Source organism: Chionomys nivalis, chromosome 22 (genome assembly GCF_950005125.1).
Source record: "Chionomys nivalis chromosome 22, mChiNiv1.1, whole genome shotgun sequence".
In the NCBI taxonomy this organism is placed as follows: Eukaryota; Metazoa; Chordata; class Mammalia; order Rodentia; family Cricetidae; genus Chionomys; species Chionomys nivalis.
In genome coordinates, this window is record NC_080107.1 from 30,999,383 (window position 1) to 31,012,219 (window position 12,837).

At 36.8% G+C, this 12,837-nt stretch overlaps 1 pseudogene; it reads right to left on the bottom strand.

Moving 5' to 3' along the window:
- Positions 1-529: 529 nt before the first annotated feature.
- LOC130864819 (nucleophosmin-like) lies at positions 530-4,090 on the bottom strand (annotated as a pseudogene).
- Positions 4,091-12,837: the final 8,747 nt, after the last annotated feature.

Consider the following 12,837-nt stretch of genomic DNA (forward strand, 5'->3'; position numbering starts at 1 on the left):
ATTGTTGTATTATTCACTTTTTACAATACAGCTTTCTTTATCCAGGTGCAATGCTAACATAATAATCAGATACATTATTTTAACTTTGAAGTTCTGAAGAAAACTGTAGTTTGAAAGAAATATGATGCATGTAACTTAGTAGCTAAGGACAATTTTGAATTCAATTTGCTATTTCTTCTCTTTCCTTTTGTCTTTTGGTCCATTCAAAAATTTATTGAATATCAAAGGTTACAAAGGCCTTAAAACATGGTCAAGGAGATGAGCCCTACACACAAATAGCAGAAAGTAATAATTTTCTCTACATCTTAAGAATGATGGGAAAATGCTGTAGGAAAACAAGAGATTGCTTCCAGCATGCATGAGGCTGGGGGTTTGTGGGGTGGATGGACAATCAGGAAAGCGATTGATATTGAAATGGAAATCTTTGGTCTGGGTTGATGATGGTATTCAGTATGAGCTGTATTTTTATCTCCTTTTCCTCTTTCCCCATCTGTGTCTGTGTCCTTAATTTACCAGTGCACAGGATTGTTCAATGTGATTTTTCTGACCTTGCTTATATTTTTACCTTAATGTTTTCTATAGAAGTAGAACCTTTTAGTGTTTTAGGTGCTTTCTCCTGTTTCTTGGGGGACTCTTGATCTTTTTATCTTAGTGATGATACCTTTAAGTCTTTTTCATTTTGGCTTGATTTTTATGCATTTTTGGCTGAGGTATCTCATACAAATTTCTTCACTGGAACTTTTTCTGCAGTTTCCTCATCATTAAAATTGTCCTCATCATCTTTGTCATCCATTGTGCTTACTATCTTTCTCAAGTTTTTTTTTGTAGAAGCTTGTTACCACGGCCAGGGGCAGATATGTTTCCAGACATATTTAAGAGTTTTAAATCCTCCTCATCTTCACCTTGACTCTGCATTTTCCTCTACAAGAGTTGTTCTCAACCCATGGGTTATGACCCCTTTGGAAAACCTTTGTCTCAAAAATTATTTACAATACAATGTGTAGCAGTAGCTAAATTATAGTCATGAAGTAGCAGCAAAAATAATTTTATAATTGGAGGCCACTACAGTGTGAAAAATATGTATTAAAGGGTTGAAGCATTAGAAAGTTTGAAAACCACTGCTCTACAGCTACTAGGTACTGTCCTGCTAATGTGTACAGGCCCTGCAACTTTAAGACCACAGGTGCTATAATCCCAAAGCCCCTAAGGTAATGTGGTGGTTGTACAAACATTTTAAAAACTGTCAGTGTTATTTTAATTGTACTACCTTCATTATTCATAACCTACAGTCTATCTTTGCCCTTGTCCCTAAATTGACTGTTTTTAATGATAACTAATGCTCATTTTCATCATTTTCTACCTTAAAGTGATAATCTTTGTGAGAAGAACTTTGACATGTTATTTCTGAGTCTTAAGAGGGTTCGTGTGCCAAGTCCTTCCAAGTGTCTTCCATGAGGTAGAGGCACAAACTTTTGTCTGAGAGAAGTCAGATAGAGAAAACTGCCTATTGCTTTTCAGAACAGAAACTCAGTACAGAATCATGGCAGCTAAGTTTCTATTTCTATTGTACCGATGTCTGTATATAGTCTAATAAAAGATAGACAAAGTTCTTCTCAGTACATCTTGAAATGTGAGCAGAATGATTCAGTCATTTTTGTATGAAGCTTGTTTTGTTACCTGTTTTATTTTTAAAGTTTATATTTTATTTGTATATATATAATATTTATTCAATTTATTATATATTATGGGTGTTTTCCTTACATGTATGTCTGTGCACCATGTGTGTGCAGTGCCCATAGAGGTCAGAAAATGCCATCAGATTTATAGATGGTTATGAGTCTGTAGATATGAAATACCGGGCAAAACCTGGGACTCACATCTAGGTCCACTGTAAATGCAGCCAATGCTCCTACTGAATCATGTCTTCAGCTCCATTTTGCTCTTGTATTACAATTCCAAAAGTACATCTAACATTCAATTAGCTGACTAAGAGCTAATTTAAGGTATGGATTATTGGAAGTATCTTTAACATATGAGAGAAACTGCAGAGCCTCATCGAGACTGACAAACAAATGCTGAGCCTGTATCAAGCACATGGTTAAATTCTAAGCAGAGTATGGTTTAAAAACCATTTAAATCCTGGCTTTTTTGAGTTCCACCTTAGTTTTTATTTTTTTCATTTTGCATCAGATATTTCTGGAAGAACTGATATCAAATCTAGACCTTAGTTACAGCAATGAATAGGGGCTGCAAATCATATCTAATACAAAAGATAGCAGAGGAATAAATTCATCATCATGTGAGACAGCTTAAAAAACTGTTAAGGCCATGGTTGGCCATTTACAATTCTGTTAATGTCCATATGTATGCTGTATAAGTACAGTTAGATGTTAAACAAGAGAATATATGTGCTCAGGAGAGTTTAGCAGCAAGATAGCAGCTAATTGTAAGATTATCCCTCAGGACAGACACCCAGAAAGAAGACAGGCCCAAGGCATTAACTTTGTTATTACATATTCATATTCTTTATAGTGTGTTGGTTCTTTTTAATTTTTAATAGCACTTTTCTTAAACGGGTATGATTTAATTGCCATGAATGTTCAGGTAGTTCAGTCTATCATCTTCTGTCAATGCTATCTGTCTTATGTGTATAATACTGTGATTTGTCACTTGGCCATTATATTACCCATTAGTTTCCTTGAGCACATTCTTCTCTATACTAATGAGTCAATGTCAAGACATCCTGTGGTAAGATCTTGACATAGTTTTAACTGGAGGACTCCATTAAAAAATGAGTCAATGATGAGGGATTATCTTGCACTGAAGGAAAAAGAGTAGAAACATAATGAACCTGGGCTTTGACATATCATCTATCTTGTATGGAGACACACAAGGGTTGTTGGAGAACATTGGAAATATGCCAGGAGTCACTGTGGCAGGATGGTGGCCAGGTTGATGATGATACATTATCATTTTACTTTTGGAAACTCCAGCGAGGCTCACTATAGAATCTGGCAATAGCAATTACAATTACTGTACTTCATTTTATTCACTTGGGCAAAATAATGTCATTCCACTTAAAACATACAAAATTACAAACTAATAATAAAGCCCTCTTAATGGCCCTTAAAGTGAGGAGTTAACCTTGATGATAAAGTGATGTAAGGTTTAATAAACCTTGTTTTTGGCCGAGTCCCAGAGAGAAAGAATTCCCTATGACTCAGCTCTATGGAGTCTCTGATAACTGACTCTTACTTGGCATTGAATTTTCAGGACAAACGAGATACTGGCTCAACTATAGGTATTATAGAAGCTCTCTATGCCACCCTTACAATGTGTGTTCAATTTTGTTTTCAACTATTAGACAATATATTTTACTATGCCTTTCTACCAAGGATTACCTCACTTGTAGATATGAATTCAACATGGTTAAATGACCCAATTCCTTGATAGACAATGGGACACTTAAGGCAAAAGAATGCTTCTATTAACCCTTAACTAAAGAGGGTGTAACATTTACAGATTTGAGAAATTGCATGTGAAAGACAGCTGGATATCTAAAAGAATACCAAACTGGACCATTGGACCATATAATTGTGGGCGTGATGCTATCTTTTGAATGATTGTGGCCATTAAAGATCTGTATGTTGAAATCCTAATATCAAATTATACTCCTTGGTGGTGAGGTCTTGGAAGTTGAATATTTTTATGGGGTCAGTGTCTTTCTATACACATTCCCTTGCAAAGAAGTCCAGAGTAAGCTTATTGTCCTTTTTCACTGGGTTAAGATACATGGATAAAACACTCTTTATCAAGAAGAAGATAAGACCGCTCTACTTCACACTAAATCTGTTGGTGTTTTGAACTTAGTTCAGCTTCAAAACTAGAAAACATACTATATAGTTTAACAATAGATTATTTAATGTTGTGATGTTATTCAAGTGAGAATGGACCTAGCTTGAGTGGAGACTAATTTATACAGCAACGGCCTTTGAGGAAGAGAAATGAAAGCAAAGGCATAGAAATAAGCAAATAACTTACTATAGCTGCCATGGGCAGAAATGACTCTTTGCTCAGACTCTGAGGCCATAGCCAATTCATGTGTAGATCACTGCACTATCTCACTCACAGAGAAGAAATAGAAAAAGAAATTAGGATTAACAAAGTTAGCCTTTGAATTGACTGAGAAAAAAATGCTAGAAGGGTCTGATCTACTTTAAATACTTTTAAATAAATTGCTATATCTATTAGGCCAAAAAGTTCTCACATATTTCAATAGATTTTGATATTTAATAATCAAAGTGGATACCATAGTCCAAAAATACTAAACAAAAATTAAATAGGAAAAAAATGTTATAAAAACCTCTTAGAAACAGTATTGAGTTTCAAATAACTAGAAATATTGACATACAAGTTAGAAGCTATCAGACTTTACTAACACACAAAGAGTGTTTCAGCATTGTGATTATGGTACTTGAAAGAAATATTGACATTAACAATGCTCTGGGTCAAAGTCAAAGGCTATATGGACCTTGACTAGGCTTAACATTTAAGGAGATTTTGTGGTTGAAATAAGACTGTGAAGCTGGGTGATGGTGGTGCATGCTTGTATTCCAAACACTCTGGATCTCTGTGAGTTGGGGGCCAGCCTGATCAACAAAGGCTAGTTCCAGGACAGGCTCCAAGACTACAGAGAAAGCCAGCCTCAAAAACAAACAAACAAGCAAAAACCAACTGTGTATCAGGATCAGTCATGGTACCCAGAAGAGTTTTGTTTAGCTGACCTAAAAATACCTGACTTGGAAATCTGTAAGGAAAAACTGCTGAGGTAATATAACAAAGAATAAATGGTCACAGTGTAAGGATAGAAACTACACAACAAAGATAAATAAGTAATCCAATAAATAAATGAGCAATTACTTGAGCAAATAAATCTCAAAAGTGTAACAGGTGGTCAAACAATGTTGGGAAGAAGAAAAGGTTCGATCGTTATTGGGGTAATTTGTAGACTAAGTTATATTGAAATTCTATTTATTTTCAATCAATCATAATGGTTCTTACCAAGCAACCAAACCTCAGCAAATGTTTCTGGAAATATAGGGGAGGAAGAACACTGCTGTTGGGAAAGTTAAATAGTATGAAAGTCAGTATGGAGCTTTGTTGGATATCTCTTTCCCTCTTCAGTTGTAGAGAAAGACTACAGCTTATAAAACTTTGGAACCTCAGGAACGCCCCCTCCCCCAAACTCAGAAAACTGCAAAATTCACAAGGTCACTCTCTGAATTTCTGAAGGCAGCACACAACTGCTGGGTAGGAGTATGCACTCTTTCTCTGCTGGGAAATAACTGCAGCTTTTCAGGGAGTTCTAGAGATGCAACTGTGAGTCATCATGCTGAAGTGCTGGCAGTCATCCTTGTTTCTTAATTCTTCCAAATGAAGGTATTTGTCCACCAAGACAGACTAGGATGCGATTGTTTCTTCAGTCCTCTAGTTGTTGCCTATTGAGAATAAACAAACATTCGCCCTCCCTCAGGACAGAATGAAAAGGAACACACTTCCAACACTCTATGGAAGATTACTCTTCTCAACAAAGTTTTGGCAGGTAATGGTTGTGTGTTTAATTTCCTCAATGTTTTAGCCATGGGAAAACTGCCCATTCATCTTTAAGAGGTCCCCTAGCCAAACTCGTGCAAGCAACTCTAATTAAACTGACAGGTCAAAAAAAAAATGATACAAAATAAAGAGAACCAGTTGGGACACATGAGAGTAGTAGAATAGGAAGGGAAAGAAAAGTAATGGAAGTAATAGAGAGTGGATATGACCACAATCCAATATGGACACACATGTGAACGATTGTCAAAACGGTTTTAAATATAAGAAATCGGTTAAATAAGAAAACTAAACTGAAAGTTGAATTCTCACATGATTGAGATATACTGAACCTGGGTATAGATATTAAAGAATTTAAGTAAGCGTACATCAGAGATACCATCATTTGTGTGTGTCTATGTGTGTGTGTGTGTTAGTGTGTGTGTGTGTGTGTTTATTATGGAATGAACAAGCAATCACACTAAGCATCTACCAAGAGACAAATAAATAAAGCAAATATGTTGTAGGTACACAATGGGGTTTTCATTACCCACAAAGAAGGAATTCACGGCATTTTAGGAAAACAGATCAAGCTGGAGATCATCAGAAACTAGGTTGCAAGGGAGACAGTAAGAGGGACACACGGGTTGCCCAGGGAAGGGGAATTAGGTGAGATCTCTGGGTAAACTGGGGCAGAGCAGGGGGGTAAAGGGGAGGGGGTAGGAGACAAGAACATGAGGGAACGGATGATTGAGGGGGAAGAGGGAGTTGGAGTGGGAGAACAATGAAAGAGAGGTCTTGATAAAGAGAGAGCCACTATGGGGTTAGGGAGAAACCTGGTGCTAGGGACATTCCATAGAATCCACAACAATGACCCCAGCTAAGATTCCCTGCAATAGTGGAGAGGGAGCCCCAACTGACCTTCCCCTTTAATAGTTGGGTGAATAGCCCAACTATTATCATAAAGCCTTCATCCAGCAACATAATGGAACCAGATGCAGAGATCCACAGCCAAGCACTAGGTCGAGCTCCGGGATCCAATCGAAGAGAGGGAGAAAGGAATATATGAGCAATGGAGATCAAGATCATGAGGGAGAAATCTACAGAGACAGCTGAGCCAAGCCCGTGCAAACTCGGGAACTCCAGACCAACAGCTGTGAAGCCTCCATGGGACCCAACTAGGCCCTCCATATGTGGAAGACAGTGGTGACTTGGACTATATGTGAGGTACCTGGCAGAAGGACCAGGATGTATCCCTGGTGCATGACTAGCTTATTGAAGTCCATTCCCTATGGTGAGATGTCATGCTATCCTTAATGCAGAGGGGAAAGGCTTAATCCTTACCCAACTTAATGTGCCAGACTTTGCTGACTTCCTTTGGGGGCCCTTCCCCATTGGGAAGAGTGGGTGGGGGATGGGCTGGTTGCAGGGGTGGGTGGATAGGAGTGGGGTGAGAACTGTGGTTAAGAAATGGCAAGTGAAATTAGAAAATAAATTAAAATAAAGAATAAACCAAAACTTTTAAAGACAAAAGGAAGGAGCACAGGCCTGGAGACTAGTCTTACACCTGAATTATTAATTGCCATATGGCCTCCGACAAGTTTCTGTTTGGGATATACCAGTATTTTTTTTTTCCAAAGCAGAAAACAACTTACACTTTGCACACTTTACAGATTTCTATTTCGACTGTTTAGTGAACTTAACTTCCTGAGGAGATTCAATCTCATTCACTCTGACGTTCCTTCATGTAAGACATAGCCATGAAAGGAAAATAAGTAACTTGAAATTCATGATAAAAACTGCATATTTCCGTATGTCTGGGATTTCAGTTGAAAAATAGGCAAAAAAAAAAAAACCCCAAAGCCTTGTAAAGCCATCTTCTTAAAATCGTGGTTATTTTGTGCTACAAATGTCTGAAATTCAGAGAGAGTTGACCACATTAAGACAGAGGCAATGTGTCCTGAAAGGACTATCAGGACTTGGCATGGAGTGGTTCTAATACAAAAAGTCACATCAATTTAACTTTTTCCTGTCTATGAAAATTAAATTTTGATGCACTTAAAGAAAGAACAGCATTTTTCTGTACATTCTAACCATCAAATAAAACTAAAGCCTTTAAAAACATAATTAAAAATAACAATTGTTGTGGAACAGTCTTTCAGTTTTATTTCATACCATTGTCCCCTGCAAAGTATTTTAAATTCCTCTAAAATATTGTCTAAATATTGATGACAGAATGTTATTAATACTTACTGACTGCTAGATGTATGCTAGGTACTTATTGAAGTCATTTGCTTTGGTCTCAATTGGGATTAATTTTGCTGCAATGAAACACTATGACCAAATCAACCTAGATAGGGAAACATTTATTTGTTTTATATATACATAATCGTAGTCCACAAGTGAGGTAAGTCAAGGCAGGAAGATAAACTGAGTGCCTGAGCTAATGCAGACAACTTGGAGTGTTGTTGATTACTGGTTTGCTCCCTTTGACTTGTTTAGATTATGTCTTAGGGTTTCTATCACTGTGAAAAGACACTGTGACCACATCAACTCTGATGAGGAAAATATTTACTTGGGGAAGACTTGCAGTTCAGAGGTTGACCCACTGTTATTGCAGGGAGGATGGTGGTATGTTGAAGAAGAGCTAAGAGTTCTACATGAAGATCCACAGGCAACAGGAAGAGTGACATAACTTGAGTGTCTGAAACCTTAAAGCCCATCCCTAGTCACACACTTTCACCAACAAGGCTATGCTTCCTAATAGTGCCTATAGGAACAATCTTCATTCAAACCACCAGATTCCACTCCCCGGCCCCCAATGGCTTATATCCATATCGTAAGGAAGAAATGTATTTAATCCAACTTCTAAAGATCCCGTAGTCTATGACAAGTATCAACTCTATTTTAAAAGTTGAAAGTCTCTTCTGAGACTCATGGCAATATCTTAACTGTAATCACCTTTAAGATCAAAATAAAAAAGCAGATCATAGACACATACTTCCAACATAAAATGACACAGGATATACCTTACCATTCTAAAGGGAGCACAGAGAAAATAATAAAACACTGGACCAAAGTAAGACTGAAAACTAGCTGGACAAACTCTGAACACTTCATCTCCATGTTTTATGTCAAAACACTCTTCAGCACTCCAATATCTTTCTTCTTTATTGACTGAAAGACACTTCTTTCTCTTTGGCTGTTTCTACTCCTGGTTAGCAGCTTTCTTCAACTGGTATCCCATGACTCCAGCGTCTTGGTTTCTCCAACACAAGCCAAGCTTTGCCTTTGCAGTTTCATGCAATGACCTCTCTAGGCCTCTATGTTGGGATACTAGTGACATATATCTGTCCTCAGAAACATTCCTTGTGGAGGGAGATTCCATAACTTTTTTTTATTATATCCTTTACTCTTAAGCCAGAACTACATGACTGAAGCTACCAAGTTATGTTTCTTCCTAAGACATTACAGATGTGTGCCACCATACCTGACCCTAAGCTTTTCTTTAATTCCTTTCACAAGTTGGAAACTTAGCTGGGTGGGATCTTGCTTTTAGGTCTCCACTCCCTTTATTTCATTTAACACCAGTCTTTTCTGTTTATCTCCTTGAACACAGAACTTAGCTCAATTCCACTTTCTGGTGCCCCTTTTCTCCTCAAATTGTATTGTTTGTATAGTCTTGCTCAATTTGCTCCTTTTGATTATAGATCTCCATAATAATGGCCACTAATAATCAAGCTATATAGTCAATGCTAGGTTGTTTGAAATGTTTTTAGTCAGTGGTATCGATCCATAAGTCTTCAACTTAGCCTCGGACATTTTTGGGGACAAGGGCAGAAAGTAGTCATGTTCTTTATGAAAATATCACAAGAATGGCCTCCGATTCACATATTAATATTTTTTTCATCTGAAGCCTCCTAATCTAGGTATCCCAGTTCAAATTACCCTTAGCACCACTGTCTTTTATTTTGCTACGAGAATGTCCCATTAATCCATGCTTAAAGTTATCACATATTTTTCTATTTCAAAGTTCCATAACAAAAGCATTGTCCAGACAATCACAATACTCCAATCCTGTAATCAACTTTTGTCTTAATTGGGGTTTCTATTGTTGTGAAAAGACACCAACTCTCCTAACTCTTATAAGGAAATAATTTAATTAGGGAAAGGCTTACATTTCAGAGGTTAGTCCTTTGTTATCATGGTGGGGAGCATGGTGGCATGCCAGCAGACATGGTGCTGGAGAAGAGTTGAGAGTTCAACATCAGGATCCAGAGGCAGCAGGAAGAGAGTGACACTGGTCCTAGCTTGAGCATCTGAGACTCAAAACCCACCCCCAGTGATACACTTCCTCCAATAAATCCATACCACCTAGTAGTACCATTCTCTATGGGCTTATGGAGGTTATTTTTATTCAAACCTCTACAGCCTGCTTTCTCGTTGAACACATGACCACCAGCCTAGAGATGGCAGCATCCACAATGGACTGTGCCTCCAAGGCCATTCTTTCTACAACACTCTTATGCTGAGCAAATATAAACGCATTCTTCTGCCATGTTCATCCTGGACTCTTCACAGTATTAAAAATCAGAAAGAGGAAATTGATTCCAGATAATGGTTCTCAAAATCCATATACATCCAAAGTACCCAGAGGCAGCTCCAAATTGAGCTCATCCTGAAAACTAAGATTTAGAGGTCAGGTTACACATTTGCACAACTCCCCAGGCATTATTGGGCTTCAGACTCTACTTTGAATATCATTAAACTTAAAGAGTGTTAAATCTATTTCTTAATAACAACACACCCCAACTACATATATTTAAAATTTTGACTTCTAACCCATGTTCAAATTAGTTAAGACTTAAGATATGAGGCTAATGTGAGAATCAAAATTAGTATTACCCAGCAGTGATTTCTTTTGTACTTTTTTTAGTTATAGAAGAAGACATTGTGAGTAATATAGTCATTAGAAGAGTGAAAGAATATTCCAAACCATTTTCTCATGGAATTCAAAGGCATAAGAAAATGGGTAATATTTCTTCATTGTGGGAAGCAGATCTTGAAACTAATATCAGGTTGTTATACAATTTGTTGGATTAAGAACATTATAATTGTTGTTTTAATCACACTACTGTTTCATTTTGCCCCATTGTAGCTCCCACATCAAAATTCCCAGCCACCATGGCTGGCAAGCGAAGTATAAATGAGAAGACTGGCCGACATTTGTAGGGGTAGGAGAGGAGCATGTTAACATTGTCATATTTATCCCTAACACTTTTGTCTCCGTGCTGGCGTTGTTCAAATATTCCCCTAAGGTATTAAGTTAGCAATGAACCAGTTAAAAAGAAAAATAATTTTTTTAAACCGTCTCACTCCACTCAGGCCTAAATAATTTTTTTTCTCTTTTGGAAAAAGACATTTTAATATGTCACGTTTCAGTTCCAGCTCAATAAACAACCATTTATTTACAATTTTAAAGCAATCTTCAGCCTAGTCAGGTAAGAATTATTTCAAAAGAATAAAAACATTTTCATTTCCTGTCACTGCCAGAGAAGAAAGGAACATGAGTTATGAGTCTTGCTATGTTGTCTTAAGTTGATTACTATGGAATGATTAAAAAACTAGCTGTGCTGTCAGTACAGAGGACTACATTATAAGTGTAATAACAGCTTAGGGATACAATCCATCAATGCCGCACATGGAAGAAGAAAAAAAGTTGATCTATTTCTTTGGTCATCATTTTCAGCATATTAGATGACAAATAATTGTACATTCATCAATAACAATAGATTAAAGTTGAAATGATTTATTGCTATTACACTGCTGTTATGATAGAGCACTGGGTCAGTCAAGCATCAGCAGGGTCTGTATTTAATTTTCACGGGTCTCTTAGCAGAAATAATAGACAGAGAGTAAACCACCTGAAACAAGGTAGATCAAAGTTGTTGACAAGTGATTTGTAGGTTGGTTCTTCATGAGTGGTGGAAGAGAGGTGGTAGGACCTCTTCGACGGGCTTGTTGAACCACTAAATCAAGTAGACCTCTCTAGAGCACAGGCTGACACCTTGCCTAGCAGCACGTGGAAATATCAAAGCTATGCAAGTATGACATTAGTTTAATATTACCTGAAAATAATGGAACACAAGACATGTTCCTGAGACCAAATCAGGCAGCTACAGCCATAAGCAAATCTATAGGCTAACAGGTCTCTGCCTTTCAGCAAGAAGGTAATTGCTCCTACACAGCCAACTGCCAGAAGATGGGTGAAATTGCTGGGGAAATATGTATTATATTCATTTTAATATGTTTTACTGCTACAGTATTTACATTTACAAATGGTGAGAACCATTTGTATTAGATCAGATTGGACATTTCAATGTCAACTCATGAAGAATTTCAATGTTAGATTGACCACTTTCCCTCAAAGTAAGGTCTCTGAATTTTCTCTTTGAGAGTCACCTGCTGTTCTTTCAGAAGGACATGCTACAGAAGCCTGTACAGAAATGCAGCAACAATCCTGGGATGAAGCTTAAACCTTGCATTTCCGTACACCTTTTTGGATATCCCTGATGGAATACACACTTTAAGAAACAATGTAGTAAGCCCATATATTTCAAGGAACAAAAGTAGCAGTGCTGTCAGTGTATTGGAAAAGTCTACCAAGCTTGGGCTTATAGGAGCCTCTAGATCAGTAAATGTAGATCGTAAGAATTCAACCATACAAATAAGCTCAGTATGCCTTACATTGACCTGGCGGGCTTTTCTTTTCAATATTATGAGATAATTAGCACTCTTAGGTGTATCATCATGACATAATAGTGATTTACTGTAGGTGTATTTTGTTAGATTATGAAATAATCTTTCTGTGTGACACTTCATCAAAATGCATTGTCTTATTGACTTGTATTTCTTGATTTCTATGAATTTTAAAATTTATTAATCATGTTTAATTTTAGCACAATGATAACTATACTGTTTATAATTACTGTCAAGTAAAAAAATAGCATTATTCATTAAGGAAATGTTTAGTCATCTATTTTGAAAAAAATATTTATTTTAATAGAATTTCCTGCTACTAAAAATATGTATCACTTTTAAAATACAAGGATGGCTATCATTTTCTTTTAAAAGGTAATGGAAATTTTATCATTCTGAAAACTTGCCCTATGTGGAGTGGGAACTTATCCAGAACTTCTTGTTTATAAAGGTATTTATTTTTATTTGAACAGTTAAGTATAAAAGCTT